The sequence below is a fragment of the Rhamphochromis sp. 'chilingali' genome (genome assembly GCF_963969265.1).
Source record: "Rhamphochromis sp. 'chilingali' genome assembly, chromosome: 8".
Taxonomy (NCBI): Eukaryota; Metazoa; Chordata; class Actinopteri; order Cichliformes; family Cichlidae; genus Rhamphochromis; species Rhamphochromis sp. 'chilingali'.
This window is the reverse complement of record NC_137935.1, coordinates 23,972,444-23,995,033: the sequence shown is the minus strand read 5'-3', so window position 1 is coordinate 23,995,033 and position 22,590 is coordinate 23,972,444.

Here is a 22,590-nt window from a genome sequence, read left to right as displayed (position 1 = left end):
TTTTAGCCATGAATGTGCACTGATGCTGCCGGCTGTTTGGTTTCAGTACATAACTTTTGCTGCTTGAGTTTGATTGAAAATGGACACTTTGTCTGGGTGCACTGTGTATGGAACTCAAGGCTGCCTTGAGATGGCAAGCGTCAAAGGTATGTCATCCAATCAGTAGTTTCTCCATTTGAATCCCATTTAGTTGAAATTAACAGTTGGAGCTCAACTCATTCAAATCTTAATCGCATCTTTATCAACATTTGATGAGTTCCAACTTATTCATGTGGCATTTAGAACATTGAAGAATGTTTAGATCCATTTTTCTGTGGCCAGTATGTGTAGCTCATTTCTGAAATCAAGTTTCTGCATCATGCCAACAGTCCAGATTTATGAAGAAATAAAATGATTAAAAAAGTATAATTTCTAAATGCCTGTTGCAAGACTTTTAAACCCTTTGAGTATAACCAAAACTATTTTCTTCAGAATGCTTTTGGTTCGTTTCAAATCTGTTGTGATGGTGTACACAAGAAAAACTGCACACTATGCCCTGTCCAAATATTTATGGGCCTGCCTGCTTGTGTATGCTATTAGTAGACACAGCCAAGTAGAGTTCAGATTACTGGCCAGAATTTATTCTGGGCAGCAAAAAAAAATATTAATAATAAATAAATAAAATTTAATCCAAACCACATTTGGAGGTCGTTTGAAATGCAATTCTAAGGCTGTTTCTTGGCCTGTATGCTTTAACCACTCAGACTTCAGTGTGTCTTTTTTTATCACTCTCAATGAGACATGCAATAGCAATGTTAAATGTAGATTTTTTTTTTAGTCCTTAGCAGAGTCTAAGATGCTTCTAGTAGTGGACTATGTAAAACAATCTGGAGAATAATATGCAGTAGACGGAGAGATAACTTACAAAAGCCAGTTTCCAATAGACACTTGCACTAGACTGTCCCCAGACTGCTGCTCAATATATAAATGTAATTTACACCTTTTCTGACTTGAGTAACAAACCTGTGAAATATGTCTTTTCCCCACTCAGTTCTACAAAATTCATTATGGAATAATTCATTTTTTATTGTTTCGATCAAATCCAAATTTCAAAATCTAGACTTATTTCAATAAGGAAAGCTTGCTTGGAAGAACTGAAAATGATTTCTTGACGTTAAGGATTTAATTAATAACCTTTTTGGTAATAAGACTCCAATGAACCATCATAGCGATGGCAATGAGAGCAATGATAGGGATTAGGATGTGGTTTCGGCAGTCTATGTGGATGCTGGTAGTTGTGAAGATGAAGGTTGAGGGTAAGGCAGTGATGGGGAGGAAAAGGTGGGTTGCACGAACTGTCTGAAAGGCAGCATGAAAGAAGAGCACTGAGATTTGCAGCACACAAAACAGAGGCTGATTGGGTCATAGAAGGCAGGCAAGAAAATGACTGGACAGAGTAATAATGTCAGTATTGAGTTTCACAATGTGGGGAAGAGGAAATGATTCAATCTTCCGTTTCAGATACAGTGTTCACTTCAATTCAGAGAATGTTATGTGAAGAATAGACAGATGAGCGATTACAGAATTTCCTTATAGAACTATTTCAGCTTCATTTCATTTCAGTTTAAAAAAAGATTAAAATATACTATTCACAATATAAACTGCAGCTACATTTCCTCCAGGCAGCCCTGGTTTCGATTGAGTGGCTGTAGTCTTTGCAAAAGCTGTGTGCTTGTATTTTTCAAATGAAGGTGTGGACTATTTTGCAGAATGATTGGCTGTTAGCAACATACTGGAAAATACTGGTGAATTGACTTATCTGGACAAAAGTGTTCTGAAATATTCTGAAACATTTTCTTGCTCTTCCATAGCCTTTTCCATGGCAAAAAGGCAGGCTGTAACTAAAAAATGATATTGATTTGTTTGAAAGCTGGTGGTTCTGCTGAGTAAGGCTCATCTGTTCCATCACCACCATCTGTGGGGGTATATGGCATGGAGAGTACCAAGTGAGCCTTGGTGATATGTGTAAGGCACGTGAACAGCTTGTGCATGACCAAAAACTAGATCCTGAGCCGCCAACTCTTTTCATATTGCAGTACCAGCAGACATTACATTTGTTTCTCAGCTAATTCTTCAGCTTATATTATGATGCGCTGCTTTTATTTATTTATTGTTTTTTTTCTTGGAGGGCCCTCAGAAAAGAGTTGACAGTAAAAGCTCATGCACCTGCACGCAGAAAACTGACATGTCATATGTAATAACATCTAGAAGTTGAAACATCCATCAGTTAATATTGCTGCAATGCATCACAAGCCCTCCCCCCATTTTTATTATGTATTTATTTATTGTGTGGGTGTGTGCATGCCCTCACCTGTATGTACATTTGTGAAGATATGTAGGTGATCTTTCTAATATCCACACCCCTAAAAGGCCAGGACAATGCACCACTATGAGACCCAAAAACCAAACATTTAACCAAGGATGAATATACAAGCACAGACAACACCAGGCAGTGCGGTGGACTCTGCTGTGAGGAGACATCCACTCCCATCAAAATCACCCAAATCTGAGTTCAAATTTCCTAACAAAGAGTCCTGATGAGGTGATTCTTGTTATTCCTGATATTACATTAATCCTACTTAATCGACCATCCTTATTATAAGGATTTTTTTTTATTAAAAAACAAACAAACACACATTTTATAAAGTGTACATGAAAATATAAGCATATACATATAAGCAGAAGTTACTAATCTTGAGCAAAATCAATACATTTATCACACTCTCATTATATTACATAAACCAGCTCAGTTTTCCACCATCGAGATTAAGACAACAACACAAGTGTAATTTCCATATTTTTATATTGTTGATTCTGTCTTTTTCACTCCAAAACACTAGAGGGCAGTAGTGCTCTGTCATAGAGGTTTTCTTAGTCAGTAGATTTACGTTTTGAGCGACTGTTCATTTTATGGTATTGCGCATTATATGCAAATTCAGACAAGGAAAAAAATAAACTAATTAAAATTCCCACTTTATTTGGGACCATGGCAACCAAAGTAACAACGTTTACTGCTTTTAAGTAATCGCTGTTTTTTCTTTTTTTAGATAGCAAAGAAACCAGCCTTACATTCTTCCAGGTAAGATTCTTTACATTTAAGTGTAAAAACTGTTTTGTTTGTTTTTTTGCTTGTTTAAATCTGAGATGAGGATTTTTCCAAAAGCATTTTCTTTTCTTTTTTAAACTCGTCTCAGGTTTTCTCTTAACACTTTCATGTCCTCTAATATAATGCCTGCTTTTCCATCCTCTGTGACCATATCAGAAGATGTAAATCAGTCAGTGGCTGCCAATAGTGAATCAGGTGTCAGCATAGAGAGGTGGTGTCATGCCGTGTGGGTGGATGTCAAAGCAGGATGTGGTAAAGGGGGCCTAGTGTCAGCAATGTCAGGTTCAGCTTCCTGTGGCCTAATCACTTCAGCATAGGGGCTCAGAGGAGATTGGGTAGACCCTGTTCTCCTCTCCAGGACCGAGTCCAAAGCTTCACCTTGTTTGGCTCCCGACAACACCCAAGTAATCATGGGCGAGGAAAAACCTTGTGGCCCCCACCTACCTCACAAGATCTGAGGCCATAAATATTTAGGATTGGCTGTAAGTAGTAAGAGAAGGTAGGGAGAGAAAGATGTTAGAGAAGGGGAAAGAAGGGCATAGGGATGAAGGGAGGGGTGTTGTGCTGGGGTGATTTCACAGTCTAACTATTATAACCCGAGGAAAGGAAATCTAGACTGCTGGGATGCATAAGTGGGGCAGAGGAGACAGAAAAGGAGAGACGACGAAAGGAGCCTGAAATGTAAAAAATAATAATACTGCAAGCAGGTAAAGAGAGGAAAAAGAGGCAGTCTATCTGAAATTTGTCAACCACATAGAAAAGGAAAGTGTAAGAGAAATGAGAGGGAATATACAATCGAAATGACCAGGATGTGAGCGCAGCTCTTAAGTGTGACATGCAGGAAAGTAGGTTGAATCTAGAGAGAAAATGAATGACTGGAAGGCAGGTACACGGCTAGAGGAGTTAAGGCTGAGAAGTTGTGTTGGCTTGATATGAAACCGAGACTTGAAGTATGAAATCCTTGAGCCTCGAATGGCTCAGCTGGCTCCCACACTGTTGTTCTACTTTCATTTATGGCTCAAAATGACGGCTTGGAGAGACCTAAAACAGTCTCACAGACACTGTATGATCTCCATGTAGTAATAGCTCAGTGCTTCTCCGCCGTTCTCATTTTCTCTGCTGTAATAGTGTTTCTAGGCGGTAACTTAAACTTGTCACTAAAATGGTCTGCTTTTTCATTTATACAAAAATAGGGAAAACAGAAAGAAGAGGAGGAATGTCTTCCCTTTGCATCTTCCCTTTGCATCTTCCCTTTGCATCTCAGCTGCTCAAGATGAGTACAGACCTTAAGCAGGAATGATACTTTGGATGTTGTACACAAGTACAAGTGCCTTTAAATTACAAAATTTGAGTTAATGTCTACAAATGTTCACACCACAGAAAACTAATGGGAATTGGTCCTCAAACAAAACAGGCAGGCTACTGATCCTGAGCTCAGTACGCCTATAGGTTGCGTATATGCAGTTTAAAAAAGGAAAAGTTTAAATTATATATACATTATTCCATAACAAAACTTAGAGGAAGCACATCCATAGAAAAGTGAATCAACCTTTTGTTTTGATTTGCCCAAGCATTAAATCAGTGCATCATTATGCATTATGCTTCCTTGTGCAGACACAAAGGGAGAAGCTGGCAGATATTACACCATGAGGAAATTAGCTGAATACTTTGGAGACTGTTCAGAGACAGGCTGATGCTATGTGAGCTCTGTGGGGAAGCGCCCATCAGTCGTCCCAAACTCGTCTCTCCGCTGAAGCAGAGAATCACAGATCTGTTGTCCTACTGAGCTTTCCAAAGTTGTGAAGACATGGAGAAAATGTGTGCTAAAAATAAAAAAAGCTCCGGACAAAAAGCTAAAAAGTTCACTTTTACACTAAACTTTGTCACAGGTGCTATTGGAGCAAATTAGTGCGTGCTGCTATAAGATGCAAAGTTTTGGTTGTCCATCTGCTGCAGAAAATTGCTCCTGAGATTCACTGAATAGTCTTATGTGGGCAAGGAATTGACATCATGCAGACTCTGTACTAAAGATAGTTGATCCGGGTGCATCAAACAGATTTTATTTTCACGTTCACCTCAGTTAGGCGTCACATTAATCTGGAGTTATGTTTTTTATCTTAGTGGCATAAATAACTCAGATTTTGACTCTCTTTAGCCGGGCTTTTGTTCTCAATAAATCCTAAGGGAAAATCCTAGCGCTTTAGCTCCACTGTGCTCACTGTCTGTTTGGTGTAGAGCAGGTAGTACAAAGAAGATTATTAGATGTTTTTCACAGACTGAAAATTATCTGAAAAACTTCAATGAGCCTGCTGAGGACACAGTCAGGAAATGGCTCTCATACAGTGAAGAGAATATAACTACACACCTCTTTTCAGGTAATCAGGTTTACGTGGTTTAATATTCCAGTTCTTCATCTTCAGTGTTCTCGCCTTTGTATACTTAATTCAAAGAATGAAGGCGGCAGTTCTGTTCAGGCTTCAGCACAGAAAAGCTGATTGTAATTGAAGTTCACAGTTTCTGTTATAAAGGCACTGCGATGCTCCGAGTCACTTCCACTCATCAGTTTACCGTGGATATAATGAGAGACGAAGGGAAAACATCTGAGAGGACTGCATCTAGACCAGCGGCTGTGGAATAAACACCCTCACTTTCAGAAAAATGAAGAAGGCAGACAGATGCCAAAAGAAGCTGAGCTTAAATCAGTGCAATTTCCTCCCTTCATGTCTCTGGCCAAAAGGACCTTTGAGAGTTTTCTACCTCTTTTCCTTTTTTTCCCTTTTTTTTTTGGAAAAAGAAAAAAAAACCTGCTTTGAGATATACTGTAAATCACAATGCACAGGGAGGGGCTGAGCTAGTAAGAGAAAAGGGAGGCCTGTGGAAACACATTTATTATTTTCCTGCCAGTGTGCGTCTGCTTATGTTTTTCTTAGATCAAGACACAGTCCTAAAAAATCTGGTGCATTTCCTTCACTTCAGGAAGCACTTTCATAACTTCAAATATAATAATTTCCTTTTTGGAAAGACGCAGAGGATTATCCGTGTGTATTTGGATTTCATTTATCCGTTTTCTTACCCTGAAAGAAAAGGATTGAAGAAAAAAGGGGGCGCTCCCATACAGTTAATGGTTGGACCTCTGGCCTCTGATCCTAAATGGGTTTTGATAGGTGTGGTGAATTCAGTTTCAGCTCAGGGATTATGATTTACCGCCTCTCTGGTTTGGCTCCAGGAAAGCAGCACTCACATCCTCTGCCTATTTTCCTGTTTGTTTTGCCTCCCCGTGATGGCAGAAATAGTGATTATAAAAAGCGTGCCGAAGAAATCCCTCCCTTCTCTGACATATGGCACTATAAAGAAGAAAGACTGAATTTTATTTGAAATGGAAGTGCAATCCATTTCAAATACACTAAAGTGCATTGATGAAAATCTAAAAGATTTGTATGGCATGCCAAAACTCGAAGAGTTGAACACTGAAGTGTCCTTAAGATTATTCGTGTTTCTCTATCAGAAGTGTTGGAACAAGGCTGGCTGGTAAAGACGCTTTGTTTGATCACATGGATTGTTTTAATTCTACATAGCAAACTTAAATGTTTTGCTAACTTTGTAGCTTTTATGTTTGTTCATTAGCAGATTTGGACTCTACTTTTAGCATTTTATATAGTCCTCATATTTGCCGTTCATGTACCTGCTTCAGACCCTGTCAGAAGAATCGGCTACCAGGTGAATTAATGACACCGTGTGTTTGAAACACTGATGTGATTTTTATTTAAATAAGGAAATAAACCTACCAAAACCACAAAAATAAACCATATTTATAATTATTATGATTTCCCTTACTTCAATAATGACACAAAGTGTCTTGTTTACAGGGAAACGTGTTTTTAGTTTTAGTTTGGAATCTCCTCAGTTATGAAGTACAGCCAAAATATGTGCAACAAGAATAACTTTTGCCAATCCATCCAAGACGTCTTGAATTACAATGTTCACTTGTCATGCCCCCACCACCCCGTACTTTCTCACATTTGAGGCTTTCCCCCATAATCTCTGTAGCTGGTCAACTATTTATGCAGTTTTGGATCAACAGACCAAGAGAGTGTTTTTATTTTCATGCGACAGACTGAAGTCAGATACTTTTTGAGAATAATAGCAGAGTGAAATGAAAGGGCCCATTTTATGAATAGAGGCATTACATCAGCTTATGCATCAGAAGCATTTGGCTGTTGTGAAACAAACGTTTGAGATAGCATAAGGTAAGAGAAGATCTGAATGGAGGCAGAATGAAGTAAGGACAAATTTACTTAGAAAAGTGCAAAACAGGACGAACAACCTTGGAAATGTATGTGGTGTATATCCAATTTAATTCAATGGTATTTCTATAGTCCCAAATCCCAACAGCAGTTGCCTCAGTGTGCTTTACATTGTAAAGACCCTACAATAATACAAAGAAAAAAGAGAAAACTCTAACAGTCACATGACCCCCTATGAGCAAGCGCATTCGTGACCTGTGGGCCAGAAAAACTAACTTTTAACAATATATATGCCCTGCTGATCTGAGGACAAGGCTCACACAAGTATGTGCAGAACGATGCTTATTTATGTTCGCTTATTTATACTTATTGTTTGCAGATTAGACATTTGACACTCCTGTCTCCGATAAGCTGACAATAAGCCAGCTAAACTACAACAACAGCTGATCATAACCTAACATTATGCCAGCTAATGTTAGGCTCCAGAGGCCCCCAAATCACACTTTCACTCTGAAAAACACTGTTTTTATTCATTTTAAGTGCCTGTGTCCAGTAATGTTAGAGCCGCCTCAATGATGGTTCACTGTTTTAACTAACAGTGGCTAACAGCAACTAACTAACAGTGGCAAAAATAGCAGTACTTGCAAACAGAAACATTCAGAATATCCTTAACAACTCGCCCTACATATTCACAGCTGAGAATAAGAATGGACTGACAACCTACTACAAACATTATACATAAAAGATGGCCAGGGTGTTTGTCCCACCCCAGCCACCGTACCTAAGATTATGCACTTCAGTCTACACATTGTTACTTTAAAGAAATCAATATTCAGTGCTAAAATCATTAAATACACCTGCTAGTGTTTCCATTTAGTTCCTGCAATATTTTTACTTTTGTATGAAAAAATGCTGTTATTTCTGAAGCACAAGACACTACATTTTTAACACTTAGCAGGTACACAAAACAATAATTGGAATTTCTGAGTCTATCTTGCAAGTTTGTCTTGAAGCCAGAGAAGTTTTCTCTCTAATAACACACTTATTTCCTCGCCATTCTCCCCACAGAGAAAACTTGATGAGAAATAAGTCGAGTGTAGTATTACAGCCTCATCTAATGGAAACATTATTGGGATGTGATACAGCAGAAACAGCAGCATTCAGCAGCATTTCCAAGAATCCATTTCAAAGCTCAGTTTACTCCTAATCTAGAGATAATCCTTGTCAGTCAAGAGGCGCCCCATTCACCGAATGAGAGCATGACCAGTCATTGTTAATTTTTACAGCTTTATCATCTATTTATTGGAGAAGTCATGAGAATATTGTGACAATGATGAATAAAAAATCACAACTGAAGTCATATATTATGAACTAAGTCGAGTAGCTAAACTCATGACTTAGGGTAACAAGGCTAAACAAATATAAACACCTCCTAAAGGCTGCATGCTGGAAATGCATTTGCAGTAATAATTCCATAGAAAATATTTAACAAGAAGTTATTGAATAATGGTAAAACTGTCAAGCAGCTCTTCTTCACTGCTCCTTGTGTCTCCTTAAAAACATTTAAAATAAGCATAGCCTTACTGTAGACTGGATTTTTATATGCTGCATATTTGTAAATCATCCTAGCTGGAATAAGAGAGAGGTTGACAAAATGAAACAGGACTGTAGAAAGGTGGGGCATTGTGATTTTGAAAGTGTTTGTGTGGACGTGGACAGGATGTGAACAAAGTTACCCACAGTGTGTTCATGTGCATGTGCCTGGCTCCATGTCTGACTGTAAATCAGACATGGAGTGATGGCAAATTGTGCAGCCACACCATATGCAAGTTTAGCAGCTTCTGCTTCAGTATAGCGTACTGTTTAGTACACATCTATAGCTGTCAACAGACATGCACATATACTGTACACAATTTGACATCTAAAATTCTTCAGTGGCATGTCAGAACTATGGAAATATACAGTAAGTGTCCAGTATATTTGATCCTATACAGCTTTAAAGCTGTATAAAAATTAAACTTCTGCTTCAACGGATTTTGAAAGCTCACCAGTGGAAGTTATGGTTTCATGCTCCTCTATTCTTTATACCTACATACAACAATCAAACAAAGAAAAAAATGCCAGCTTTGTGCAGTGGCAAATGCCACAGCTGATTCTATTAGATCATTACCAACACATCCTATACTTTTTAGGAACTCCAAAGCAGTGTGATTACAAAATTACATGGAGCTCATGCATTTGCATTGCATTTATGGTTCAAGGTAAAGTTGACAATAACCTATTATCAAAATGAGACATAATAAAATATTATTTAAATCTGCAAAGAAATTAAATGAAATATAAAAATCTCCACTTTGAACTGGCGCAGCTTGCGACCTTGCTCAGGCCAGGCAAAGCTGCCATGGTCCCTCACTTGTTTTTCTTGTCTGCTATTTTTTTTCTTTCTTTTTTATCCCAAATGTTATCCCTCTGCCCTGTCCTATTGTTCCAGCGACACAGTGTGAACACAGGTTCTTGGATTCCCATTCAGTGAGGCGAAGGACAGCATTCCAACTCCTTGCCAAGACACCTTATCTGTGCCTGGCAGCCTGCAGACAGGAAAGAGCAGTAAGTGTGAGGGAGGGGGGGTGGCTGGGGAGGGCAAAGGCTAGAGGACACAAATGGAAAAATACAAAAAAATACTTGGTGGAAGATACACAGTACAGGTGAAAAATATAAAAAGAAAATATAAAGTTATATGCAGAAGTCCATGTTTGAATATTTGGATTGGTTTATTCAGCTTTGTTGCATTTGTTGCTGGATAAAATTAGACAGCAGATTACACATTAATGAAGCTAAGTGGAAGAAAAGATGAACAACATGTGCTGGCACAATGGCAAAGTATGGAGTAAGGGTGCAAAATACTGAGCTGAAACTTACACAGTTGTGAGGCAGCATACACACATACATGTACTGCGCTATAAGCAAAACAGCTGTCCCAGTGTCCTGTTCCACACTGCTTACATTAAAATCAATGACAATTGTACGTGTTCTGTAAGCTGGTGGACTGAACTAAAAGCACCATTCTTTAGGTTTGTTCTTGCTTTGGCAATTTCGAAACAATGTTGCTGCCAAGTGGTGACTTTTAAAAGGTAAATATCTTATTATAGGAACAAAAACAAGCTCTTGTTTGGCACTGGCATGATTCACTGGTTCCCTCTGTTTAAAAGTGATAGGGGGGATTTATTTGACTTTCCAATTCTGTGCTGATGTCTTCCTCTTGTTTGTTTTTCTTTGCTTTGTTGCTGAAGCATAACTTGACTTTAAATTGATTTTTAGGTGAGAACATTGAAAGTTCACAATTTTGCTTTAGCGCGAGCTTCGAATTGTTTAATTGTGTGTGTGTGCGTGTGTGTGTACATAGGTAACAAAGGACAAAAAAGGAAAAATCTTATTATTTTTGAATGAGTTTTCCATGAATTAAGGGGACCAGCTTTATGGATCACATGAAATAATTCAGATTTGGAATTATGAACACAGAAAAAAATATTGTCAGATTTTGATCCACCATGCCCTACCATCTGGAAAGTGTCTAATTGGCAACAGCTTAATGTTTCTGCATGACAATGATCCCAAACACACTGTCAATGCAGAAAAACATACCTGAATAGACAACACTACCGGTCAAGACTGGATTCTCCAGAGCAAGAATCTCAATGCGACTGAATCAGTGTGAGATCATCTTAACAGAAAATGGAACAGAAGGCAGCAAACATCCAAAGATTTGCTTTGGATGTCCTTCAGGAAGAATGAAGAACTATTCCTGAAGACTCTGAAGAAATTTTGCCTAAGAGAGTTCAAAAGGTCCCTTTTGTAAGACTTATTTGTAAGACCTACTTTATACTGGTACACATTCTGAACCACATGTCCAAATCATGGTAGAACTTCATGTATTTGAAAAAAAAAAGAAGAAAGAAAATAAAGTATGAAATACAGTTACCTACTGAAGCTTGACTGCTTCATCTAGTGCATCATCCTAAGTGCAAAACTTCAATTAATGTCAGCGGACTGAGCTCTAGTTGCTCGATTGACATACTGTTCCTATTCCACTGTATGCTGTAGGCACACAGTTTAGAGAAGCACTGCAGGAAACTATCCACATTTTGAGTCACAGACATCCTTTGAGCTTACTGTATATCAAGGGCAGGAAGGCCATCAAAAGGCCTTAAGTAACCCCAGTGTTTCCCACTTGACAGTGGCTATTCTGACTCAAATCCCTTCCCACACTAATGTGAACTACATCCTCAGGAAATGTTTCAGTAATAATAAAAAATGAAGTGAAACAACATAAATAGCATATTTTGTTTTGTTTTTGCTTTGTTTTGTTTTCTCTGGAGTAAGCTGAAAGACATAATCTGGAACAACACTGTAGTGTTTTTTTTCTTCCCCTGTGATTTTTCAGGTGTTCCATTTATCCATCTATTGATGATTACCTATTAAGTTTCCCATGCCACCCGAGCACAGGGATGGTGTGTTGCAAAAACTCTGAAGTTAATATACTGAGTCAAAAACTAGAACTGTCACATAAGATTTATCATTCATATTTATATGTTAGTGATTAACAACACTGCAGTTAGGGCTGCAATCATTATTACTTTTTTATTTATGTGTTCATGTGCATGTGTTAAATTCATAAAGGGAAAAAACAGAGTGAGAAGAGAGAAAGAAAACAGGTTTGAGAATCATTAAAGAGCCAGAGAGTGTGATGGTGAAATCTAGTATCCAGCTGGTTTTGCACCATCTGCTGTGCTAATGCACTGATACATCATTATGCAAGTGCGACGAAAATAATTATGAACCTCAAACACTCCATTTGTAGTTACTGCAAACGTCCACTAGATGACAGTCATGTTCCTTTAATGCTCTCTGCTTCAAAGAAAAAAAATGACTTGAAAGATGGGCTGAAAAGAAAAAGTGTGTGTGTGTGTGTGTGTGTGTGTGTGTGTGTGTGTGTGTGTGTGTGTGTGTGTGTGTGTGTGTGTGTGTGTGTGTGTGTGTGTGACAGAGAGAGAGGGAGACTGTTTTAGATGGTCCTGCAGTATGGTATGTTGATTGCACATGGCTCTTTAAAATTTTCAGTTTATTGCTGTTTAATTTCTTCTCGTAGTTTTTTTTTTCCTGTTGTTGTTGTTTCATTGCTTTTTTCCGTTAGATCGGAGTTTCACCAAACAGTATCAAAGACCTGAGCTCTGAATAACACATAAACACTACTGTTTGAACCCAGTCTGCTTAAGCTCTGGTTCTTGTGTAACAGAGGTGTCCAACTCCAGTCCTTGGGAGCTACTGTCCTGCAGCTTTTAGATGCATCCCTACTCCAAGACAGCTGAATCAAATGGTTGGATTACCTCTTCAGCATGCCATCAAGTTTGGGAAGAGCCTGATAACAAACCATTCATTTGATTCAGGTTTGTCGGAACAAGATGCATCTAAAAGCTGAAGGACAGTAGCTCTCGAGGATTGGAGTTTGACACCCCTGACGTATAAGTTTACTAGCAGTTTGCCCAACAGTGTGACACTACTGGTAACAAGTTTTATTTGTTTTGTTTTTTTGCTTAAAACTCTGAGGCTCTAAAGGCACTTGTGCTCAAATTAAATTGTGCAATCTTTAACTCTGTAATTACTCAACTTACTTAAGGTATTACAGGGAAATAAGTTCGATTTTTAAATCACCTTTTAGAATGACTTTATTCAATCAGTTCATCTGACAACAGAGCTCAGAGCAGGTAGAAGGGGCATCCAGCCAGCAGACTGCAAACGTGCTCTCTCTGCTCAACCATAAGTTCCGTTATAGGAGTAACTGTGGTTCAGCGGTGGTACCATGCTGGCAGTCCATGAGCAGCTATGGACTGCCAGTTGTCAAATGGGGTCAGTGTCAAAAAAGATGTGGTACAGTCGGTCTGTGGGACACAGACTCATACTCGTGCTGTCGTTGGCCTGTTAGCCAGCCATTTGTTGTCAAATTTAAAGAAAAGAAGAGAAACCTTACATTAGAAACAATGAAGTATCCACTGCAGCCAATGTTCATGCTGTATATATTTATTTTTGATGGGGTTTTTTTCACACTTCTCCCATTCCCAGTAAACTCTGCTGTCACTTCCTTTCCTGGTTTGGCCCACTAGTCGACCAATCACAGTTTACATTATTTTGGCATCATGCAATTTGCATTTGGAATTTTGGAGGACTCCACGGGAGCGTATTTGTGCTGGTTGAAAACTCTTCGCTGTATGCAAACACATATGCACATTTGTGAATGAAGAATTACATGAAAACTGTGAATGGATCAAAGAGAAACACGTTGCAAAGCACTCTGTAGAACACTGAAGGTTAGAAAGTCTGATAAAATTATCCTTTCTTATCAGACAGGATGAGTTAAGATCAGATAGGTTTTAGGAAAGTAGGGGTCAATGCTGCATATTTGCCATTTCCTTTGCTTCCCTCTGTCCTTCCTTCCTTCCTTTCTTCCTTCCTTCCTTCCTTCTTTGCTTCCTTCCTTCCTTCCTTCCTTCCTTTCACACTTTCTCTTACCCTGCTGCTCTTTCTCTCAGTGGGACCTCGTGCAGACTCTACCCAAACACTGCCCCGTTGTTTAGGGCTGGGCAAGCTCTCTGCCTGACCACTCCCTGGACCTAATCGCCTCAGAGTTCTTTCCAAATTGCAATTACTGATAAACAGAGTTGGCTGATGGGGACAAGTGATTGTGCAGGCCATAGCTGGCAGTATCTGGCATCAGCCTAATTGTCACAAACAATTTGTCTCATTTCTTTACTCTTGCTATGATTCCACTGAGCACACTTGGGGAGCAAACCAGTTATGAGTATGCTCATTTGGGACTACTTTGAAGTGTTCTCTAGTGTTTCTCAAGAATCCCCCCCACCCCACCCCGCCCAATCTTAGCAGTCTGCATTTTGGGATTGTGTTTAAACAGAGTCCATTTAGAGTTATTTTGATTCATCATCGGAGATGGAGGGGAAAATATTTAGTGAGCAAGACACAAAATGTAATGTCTGCGCTTGTTTCCCTTGGATTCTGCATGCAAACTCTTTTCATTTCACTAAATAAATAAGTTTCATTTATGCATTTTCATCATGGAAAAAGAAATTTACATTCCTGCCAGTGAATGACTGCACATCTGGGAACTCAGTGAAACTTTATCCTATTATACGCTCTCACCCATCCCTGATCAGGTAAGTTCCTCGCTAAAGGGTAAATGCCAACGGGTACATTGCCATGACTCAAGAATTTTTCCTACTGCCAGGCTAAACCGACAACATTCAGTCACAAACCCGTTGTTCAGCCTTTTAAACTGCCATGATCCTCTATTTAGAATTATATGAGCCCCGCAGTTTCACAAGGCCCTGTTTTCCCCAGATGTGAATTTAAACAAGTATGCAACATGAGAGTTAAATGTGGCTTTCAGAGTTAGTACTGGTGCACATATTCTTGAGGTAAATGTTTTTTTAAAAAGGGAACAAAAACCTTTCAGCATGTCTTTCTAGGTATGTTGTGGGTGGGTGCATATGTGTAAGTGAGTGATGGGCTGAAGATGATTAAAGGGAGGAAGTCATGACCTTGTTTGCTCCTCTTCCCTCCTGAGTTATAACCTCAGCCAAGCCCAAATCATTCCTGTGCAGAAAAGAAAGAGGAAATGACCCAACTCAAAAAGGAAGTGCTGCAAGGTGACCAGTAGCAGTCTACGGGTAGGTGGGGATGGTATGCTCACATTGTTGTGTGTGTGCGCACATGTGGCAGAGAGCCCTTGATTTGTGTTGGCCCACCTTTGGTTCTGCTAAACCACTGTTTCAGCAGTTTGGGGCAGGAAACAGCTGTGGAGAGTGAGGCTAAGGTAACAGTCTGCACACAGCCGTTTGAGGGTTTTCAGTGCACTGCTCGCCAATATCAATCAAATTGCATGAAGCTTAGCTTTTACTGAGCTGGAAACCCACAGAATTTTAGCACATTCACACAGACACAGGCTTCAGCACACTGTCAGTAATGCTAGAGTATAAGATGATGGTTGAATTTTTTATTTTTTTTTTGGAAAGTCATCGTTTTCATCTTAGCGAGTGAAAAATTGGCACTGATGTTTTATTTATGTATTCGTGTCATGTTTTGAAGTTGAGAGCCTCCTGAACGAGCACCCAAGCATCCATATCGAGCAGATGAAGAGTAAAAGTAACATGAGGATAAATGCAGACTTTAGTGACACAAGGACAGAGTCATCGGAATATTTTGAGCTTCACAGCTTGCGAGGAAGACGTGTCACTTTATGGGTAAATTAGTCACACCCCTCGCACAGCCAGCCACATCACCACAATCAACTGGGTGGCTTTTCTGTGGAATTTTGGCCTTGACAGTTAACATGTCTGCCACTAATGAAAACCATAATTTTGTACTGCTGTGTGTGTGCGCATATATATATATATATATATATATATATATATATATATATATATATATATATATATATATATATATATATATGGATCTGTATGAAATGGATGTAGACAATATAGACATTTGCCATTTTCTCCTGAAGCATAGCCTGAAGCAATTTTTATTTGTATTCCCATGTATTTCTACCTGTAGCTAGTCCCTGCCAAAACAGTGGCATTTGGGGTATGCAAGTCCCCAGAGCTTGCTGTCAGCTCTGTCAGGTTAGGGTGAAATACGAGACTTGAATCAAGCCTGTAGGCAGCTCAAGCATTCACAGATGGTCTAGTAACAAAATAATCAAAACAGGCTCAGCTGTCTTGGTCCAGTGTTATTCTGAATGATTAAATGATATTAAAGTGAGAGATTCTTTTTGCTGCAATGTACTTTATGGATTCTAATTACATTTTCAAAGCCCTTGCCTGTCATTGACCTTCTGTATACAGGAGTTGCACAAACACAGCATTTTGGGATCCAACTTGAAAAAAGGCAGTGACACAGTTAGACCCAAACAAAACGTTAGAGAATCTCATTCAAACACTAGGTGGCTTATATGCCTTCCTGACAAATTTGCAAAAAATTAAAGCTTGTTAGAATAATAAAAACTTTAATTTTAGCCTTATAATCAGAATCAGATTAATAATTGATTTAATAATCCCAGAGGAAATTATGTGGTCACAGTTGCTTCAAGATAATAAAACCAGTCACCAACTTCACAAATTTAAATATTACAACATATTACAATATTACAAAATATAAAAAATTGCTCTAGTAAATACAAATAACTCTAATTATAAATATCCCAGTATACTGCACAAAATTAAAATACATATAGTTGGAACTAATGATATGAAAAGAGGGACATCTTTTCATGTCATATTATATAAGCTGAATCCATGTTCGTTTGCCTCTATCAATAAATCACTGCACCCATTTCCCATTTTTCAAACAAAAGAAAAGGAAACCAATGGTGGTTGAAGACTTTTACACAGTACTATATGTCTTATGCATCTAATATGAGTGACCTCGCAGTCAAGCAAGATTGTGCACTTGCTCATAAGCTCACAACTCAGGTCAAGTGAGTTGCTGTCCTGCTGGTTATGACCAGCAGCAGGACGTGGTTAACCACATGAATGCATTTTCAGTCATAATGTGCCTCTCATGAGGTGCAGCCTCTTCAGATGTAGAAACACTATATGTAATTTAGCCAATATCATTTCAGAAATCACTGATGATCCATCTGTTCTGTTCTTTACATATTACGATGTGTTTTGTTTTTTAAAAGTGTGTTCAACCCAAAGACTGGTTGACTTGGCATCTTTTCCCATGTCCATGACCTCCATGTAGTCCTTGTAAAGCTGATGCAACAAAAAGGAGACTCATGACCCCATGAAGCAACCAGGCAAAACACTTCATAATCCCTTTAAAATCCATTAACTCAGACTTGCTTTGTGTTCCAGTATTCCTTCAACACTCTATTTACATGTGTATAAAAGACATTTTCCTATTAACTTCATTATGAGTTCTTTTCTTGAGCTCAACATACATACATAACTGTGCAGCTACTTTTCATCTCCCCGAGCAAAGCCGAGCAGAGACCTCCGCTGCTTGTCATCTGGATGGGTGGCATCTTGTCTTCTGAAGATCTGAAAGTTATGTTAGAAAGATTGGATTTGACAGAGCGATGCCTCATTCATGGTTCAGCTCAAATAAAATGATGATTTAATCTCTAACAAAGAGATTTAAAATAAATATTTTGCTCATTTTTACATTACCTCCATTATTGATCAAGTGTCAGTTCAAGCACAGTTTGAGACTTAAAAAATAAGTTAAACCTTTAAAATAAAAACATGAATAACATAGCAGCTCCCTACTTATGATGACTCCTTTTTTGTCACAAACCATTTGTTTTACCAAGCTGAAGGACAGAAACAGAGGAAATAACTTCAGTTTTTGCACGTTAAAAAGGAAGAGGTGTCGTTTCCCAAGTTTTGTTACCATGTGGCTGTTTGTTGTTGTTTGTAGCTTTTGTTTTTTCAGAGAAAAGGGGCACTGTTCCTCAAAATCTGTTAACAAACAGTTCATCTGTAGCATTTTTAATAATCATCTGACTTTAACTTAAAGCAGCTGTAAGTGGTATTTATAGAATGATCTAAAATTTCATTGTATCTGTTATGCAGCTGCTGGGAGTACATCTGGCAAGCAGCCTGCTATACCTTGGAAGCATAATTCTCTCTCTCTCTCTCTCTCACACACACACACACACACACACACACACACGCACGCACGCACACACACACACACACACACACACACACACACACACACACACACACACACACTGGCTCTCTTCATGCTTCTCTGTCCTTTGTTTTTCCAAAAAAACAAAGTTTTCCCTGAATGTAACCTGGAAACAAAATAAAGTATATGGCAATGATAATGCCAGAACTTGCAAACTCATCTGGAATATGAAGCTAGAGTAAAAAGCTTTCTGAAGGAAAAAAAAATCATAGGAGTGAAGCAGAAAACGACAAGCAACTAGCACTTTTAACGGTGTGGCACAGCCTTCTGTTCAGTAGTCTTACTTTAACTATTCTTAATGTTTATATTTTATACATTGATCAGCCACAACATTAAAACAACAAAAAATAGCATACCGAAGACCAGTGCTATTGATCTACTTGTGACCATGCAGTGTTTCATTGCGAAATATTTGCATTTCCATGAAATTCACCCTGCCCCTATCCCCTAAACACCCACCCACAAAATAACCCTACAACAGGCTTCTATATGGCTTGTGGAGAGTCTCAGATGTTGACTCAGCCTTCAAAAACACCCTAGATTAACATTTCCCTCAGCATCCATGGGATGCACCAGAACAAGACTCATCCATGGAGGCCATAACCTGAAACCCACACGACCCAAACAATCCACTGCCAACATCCCAATGCCAGGGCTACAAGACACCCTCAAACCTCCTATGCCCATAGTCTGACGGGTCAGAGTTGTGTTTGCCGAAAGATGGGGACCTACTGTACAGCATATTAGGCAAGTGGTTTCAATACTGTAGCTAATCGGTATGACCTGTTATTTAGTTCATAGCAAGAACATACTGAGTACATTTAAATCCTTGTATATGTTCTGTCATGAGAGCAGACACTCTAAAGAGCTTTTTCAAAAAAGTGTGTCCAAGTTGTAAATTATATGGCTGGGCTTGGTTTCTAAACTCTCCTGTGGGCCTCTATCACATTTTTATGGATTACAGTTCCTTAAAGTGAAATTCCATGCAAAGCAGAATTCAGACCAGCCATGGTAGACAATTCAGCCTTGAATGGTAGATAATGTGAAAATATAGGCGGACATAACAAATAAGCGATTCCCCTGGGCTTTAGGCTGAATATGTAAACGTCAATCATTGCAGTTATAGTCGTTTTTATTTTTTGAAAATAGTCTTTTGAGAATTTCTGTGTGTGCTTTTCATCCAAAACTAAATCCGAGGTCGACCACAGTACAACCACCCGATATTGTCTGCTTCCAGTGTCTTGTTCAATGTTCCTTCTGCAGGGTGAATGTTTGCTGTCTTAAATCCCACACAGTGTTTGTGGATTCAGTCTTTTACTGTTGATTACATAGTTTATTGAAGTTATCACAGATTTTTTTTTTTTTTTTTGGGGGGGGGGGGGTTGTAAGTCTTACTTTTATCTGCCTTTGGAAGATGTGTTATCTTTGATTGAGCTCGATTTTCTCATTTCGCCAGCTATAAACAAGGTAAAGATAAAACAAACATAAGTGCTTTCTGGGGTGGGGTGTATATCACACACATACCAACATATATTCATATCGGTGTATAGAGAAAGTCTACACAGCCATTCTGTTCTCTATAGTCTAAAGTGATAAAAAAAAAAGAAAAGAAAAAACAGTGCCTGGACACTCATAAATAACAACAACAGCAACAACACACACATATGGAAACACAGCATACCAAATAGGTCTGATTTTACAGTCTGTTGTATATTTAGTGAAGAGTATTTGGTTGAATCCCCATAAAGTCACGCTACACCCTGCTCTGTGGGATGCCACTCCCTTCTAATAGGGCTCCCTCTGGACAAAACCATTACAGAAGAGCCTCAGACACATTTATATAATGAATGTATATTAATCGGCAAATGGGGGTGGGGGGTGTTCAGGATGTAAAATTCTTCCACTTTATTTCAATTCAAATAATAATAATTCAAATAATTCAAAATCTTTATCCTCTTGGTGGTATGTGCAGAGCAGTGTAACATGGTCCTCATGTGCGGCTCATTGACAGTGTGGTTTAGGCTTTGGCTTTCTGTTATTCAAGCAATAGTTTCAGTTTTGTTGTGAGGTTTTAGTGACTCTTTTGACTCAATTTGCTTTGGTAACAGACGTTTATGTTTGCGTCGCTTTGAATCTCTGTTAAACATTTCCTTTTTTGTTAATTAGGCAGTTATTTTTGTCAGACACCCTCTGATTCATTGTCGACTTATCTGCAGAGGGCTGTGACAGAGCTTCTGAAGAATGTACCCTGAATTTTTGAACACGTGGCCCTGTCTGACTTTGTTGAGTGTTAGCATGGCATGTTCCAGTGACTTGCACATTTGGACCTCGCTGGATCGCAGTCTGTTTCTGTTGGAGGACTGGGCCACATATTTGAGCCACATGTGTGTTTGAGACAGAAACCCAAATGAAATACACATTGGGACGCAGAAGTGCTGCGCATGCAGTTGCATTCCTGGAAGCTGGCTCGCAGGCTGACAAAAGAGGGAATGACTGTCACGGCTGAAACGGTATACCAGGAATTATCTGATGGACACTTTATTGTTATCGTTTTATTCCCTTTTAAAGGGTTTGGAACATTTGCTACTGTGTCTGTTTTTCATGTCTTGCTGCAGTAACCCTTATTTCTTGACAGAGGGCAGCAGTAAGCCATTAAAAAAACAGAAGAAGAAGTAAAAGTGCTTCTCTTTGGTCTCTTACCAGAGCCGCATGCCAAAGACAAGCCATGAACTTAAGCTGATCACACTCTTCCTAATTTGTCCAATTTAAGCTTGTTTGATTCATTGTTGAAAACTATCTGTCTAAGGGGAGCCAAACCATCATTTGCTCCATCTCCAAAGCATAGTTGAAAGTCTGCCAGCCATATTTGGTGGTTGCCTGCACATTACTGCATTGAAACAATATGTCAGTTTGGAGCATGACTTAATTTGAGCAATAAGCAAATATGCCGGGTAAACCATCCTGATGTTGTGCAACAAAGTGCATGACAAGGGGAGTATCAGGGAGTTAAAAGTCACCATCAACTTCTTGTCATAACGTTTTTTTCTCTCTAATCTTTGGGACTGTTGTGTTGGCCTTTTGAGAATTTTTTTATTACTTCAGCATTCCATATAAGAGATTCTAATGGTCCTTATGTGTCCCATTAAGACTTTACACCATCCCATAGAACCAAACTGGGAAAGTCATTTTCTCTGTGACAACCTGCAGTAGAAGTTCTTAGGTTTCCTTCTCTTAAACTCATGAAAACGCATTAACTCACAGCTTGACTTATAGTTCATGTCATGCACTCTTGATTCAAAATGCTCCGGCTGCTGTCAGTTAAAAAAACCTTCAAACTCGAACAGTTTCAGTTTTAGTGGAAGCTTGGGCAAGTATGAAAGCGGTTGTGCGTGGAGTGTAATTGAACTCCGTGGAAATTTTTCTGGGTTTTTGCAAAATCTGAAGAGAAAAAAAAAATCAAGATAACACATAAGTAGATAGCGGGACACTACTATGATATGTGTTACAGTGCGGTCTAATGGAAAAATGTTTTATCTCAACATTTCATTCTGAGCTCAGCGTCCTTGCTGACCTGCTGTGTAACTAATAATGTTTTTGATCAAGATGAATATTGTTTGCCTTGTTGGGTAAGACAGAGGGAGGGCAGAACATTAAAATACTGACCGTACTTGATGGTGTCCCCCAAGGCTCCTTTGAGAAGCATAGCTTGTCTTCATAAACAGAGGTTACTGTGGCACAAAGGGGGGTTTCATTCCTACAAGGGTTCATGTACTTGAGCTTGGCATTTTTTCATATTTACATTGGTTGATAGTCTCAGTAGATCTGTTTATGATATTTCCCTCCTCGCTGTTTGTTTGTACTTCTTTCTTCTCAGCTTTTGCGATCTCTCTCTCCTCCATGTCCCTCCCTCTTTCACATTCTCTTTTTATCTCTTTCTTCTCTCAGTGTTATATCCTGAATAGTGGGTTTCTATTTTTTTTTCTCTCTCAAAGGCTTGCGTCATTATTCTCTGTCATTTAACTACATTTCACATGATATTCATTGTCTAAAACTTGATTTGTGTTGCCCTATCAGGACACATTTGTATTCCAGGTCCACAGAAGAGGGCTTTGTACAGAAAATATGGAAAAAAAGAGGCTACCTGTTTTGACAGCAGTTCAGATATGTGGCAAACACGTAGCTGGTGAACTGAGCAGCGACAAAAAACAGACTGTTTGTGATTGCCGCAGCAAATCTATTTCTCCTGGAAAGCCTAGTAGAGAAAAAAAACGGGCCACAAAATTTTGAAGCACAACCGTTTTCACTGCACTCAGTTTACTTTTAACTGTTTAACGCCGTCTGTCTCACACCTGGTTGCTGGGCACGGCACTGAACAGAGCGCGCTCTGTTCTGTCGCTAGAAAAAAATCTGCCGAGCCATACGGAAAATAAA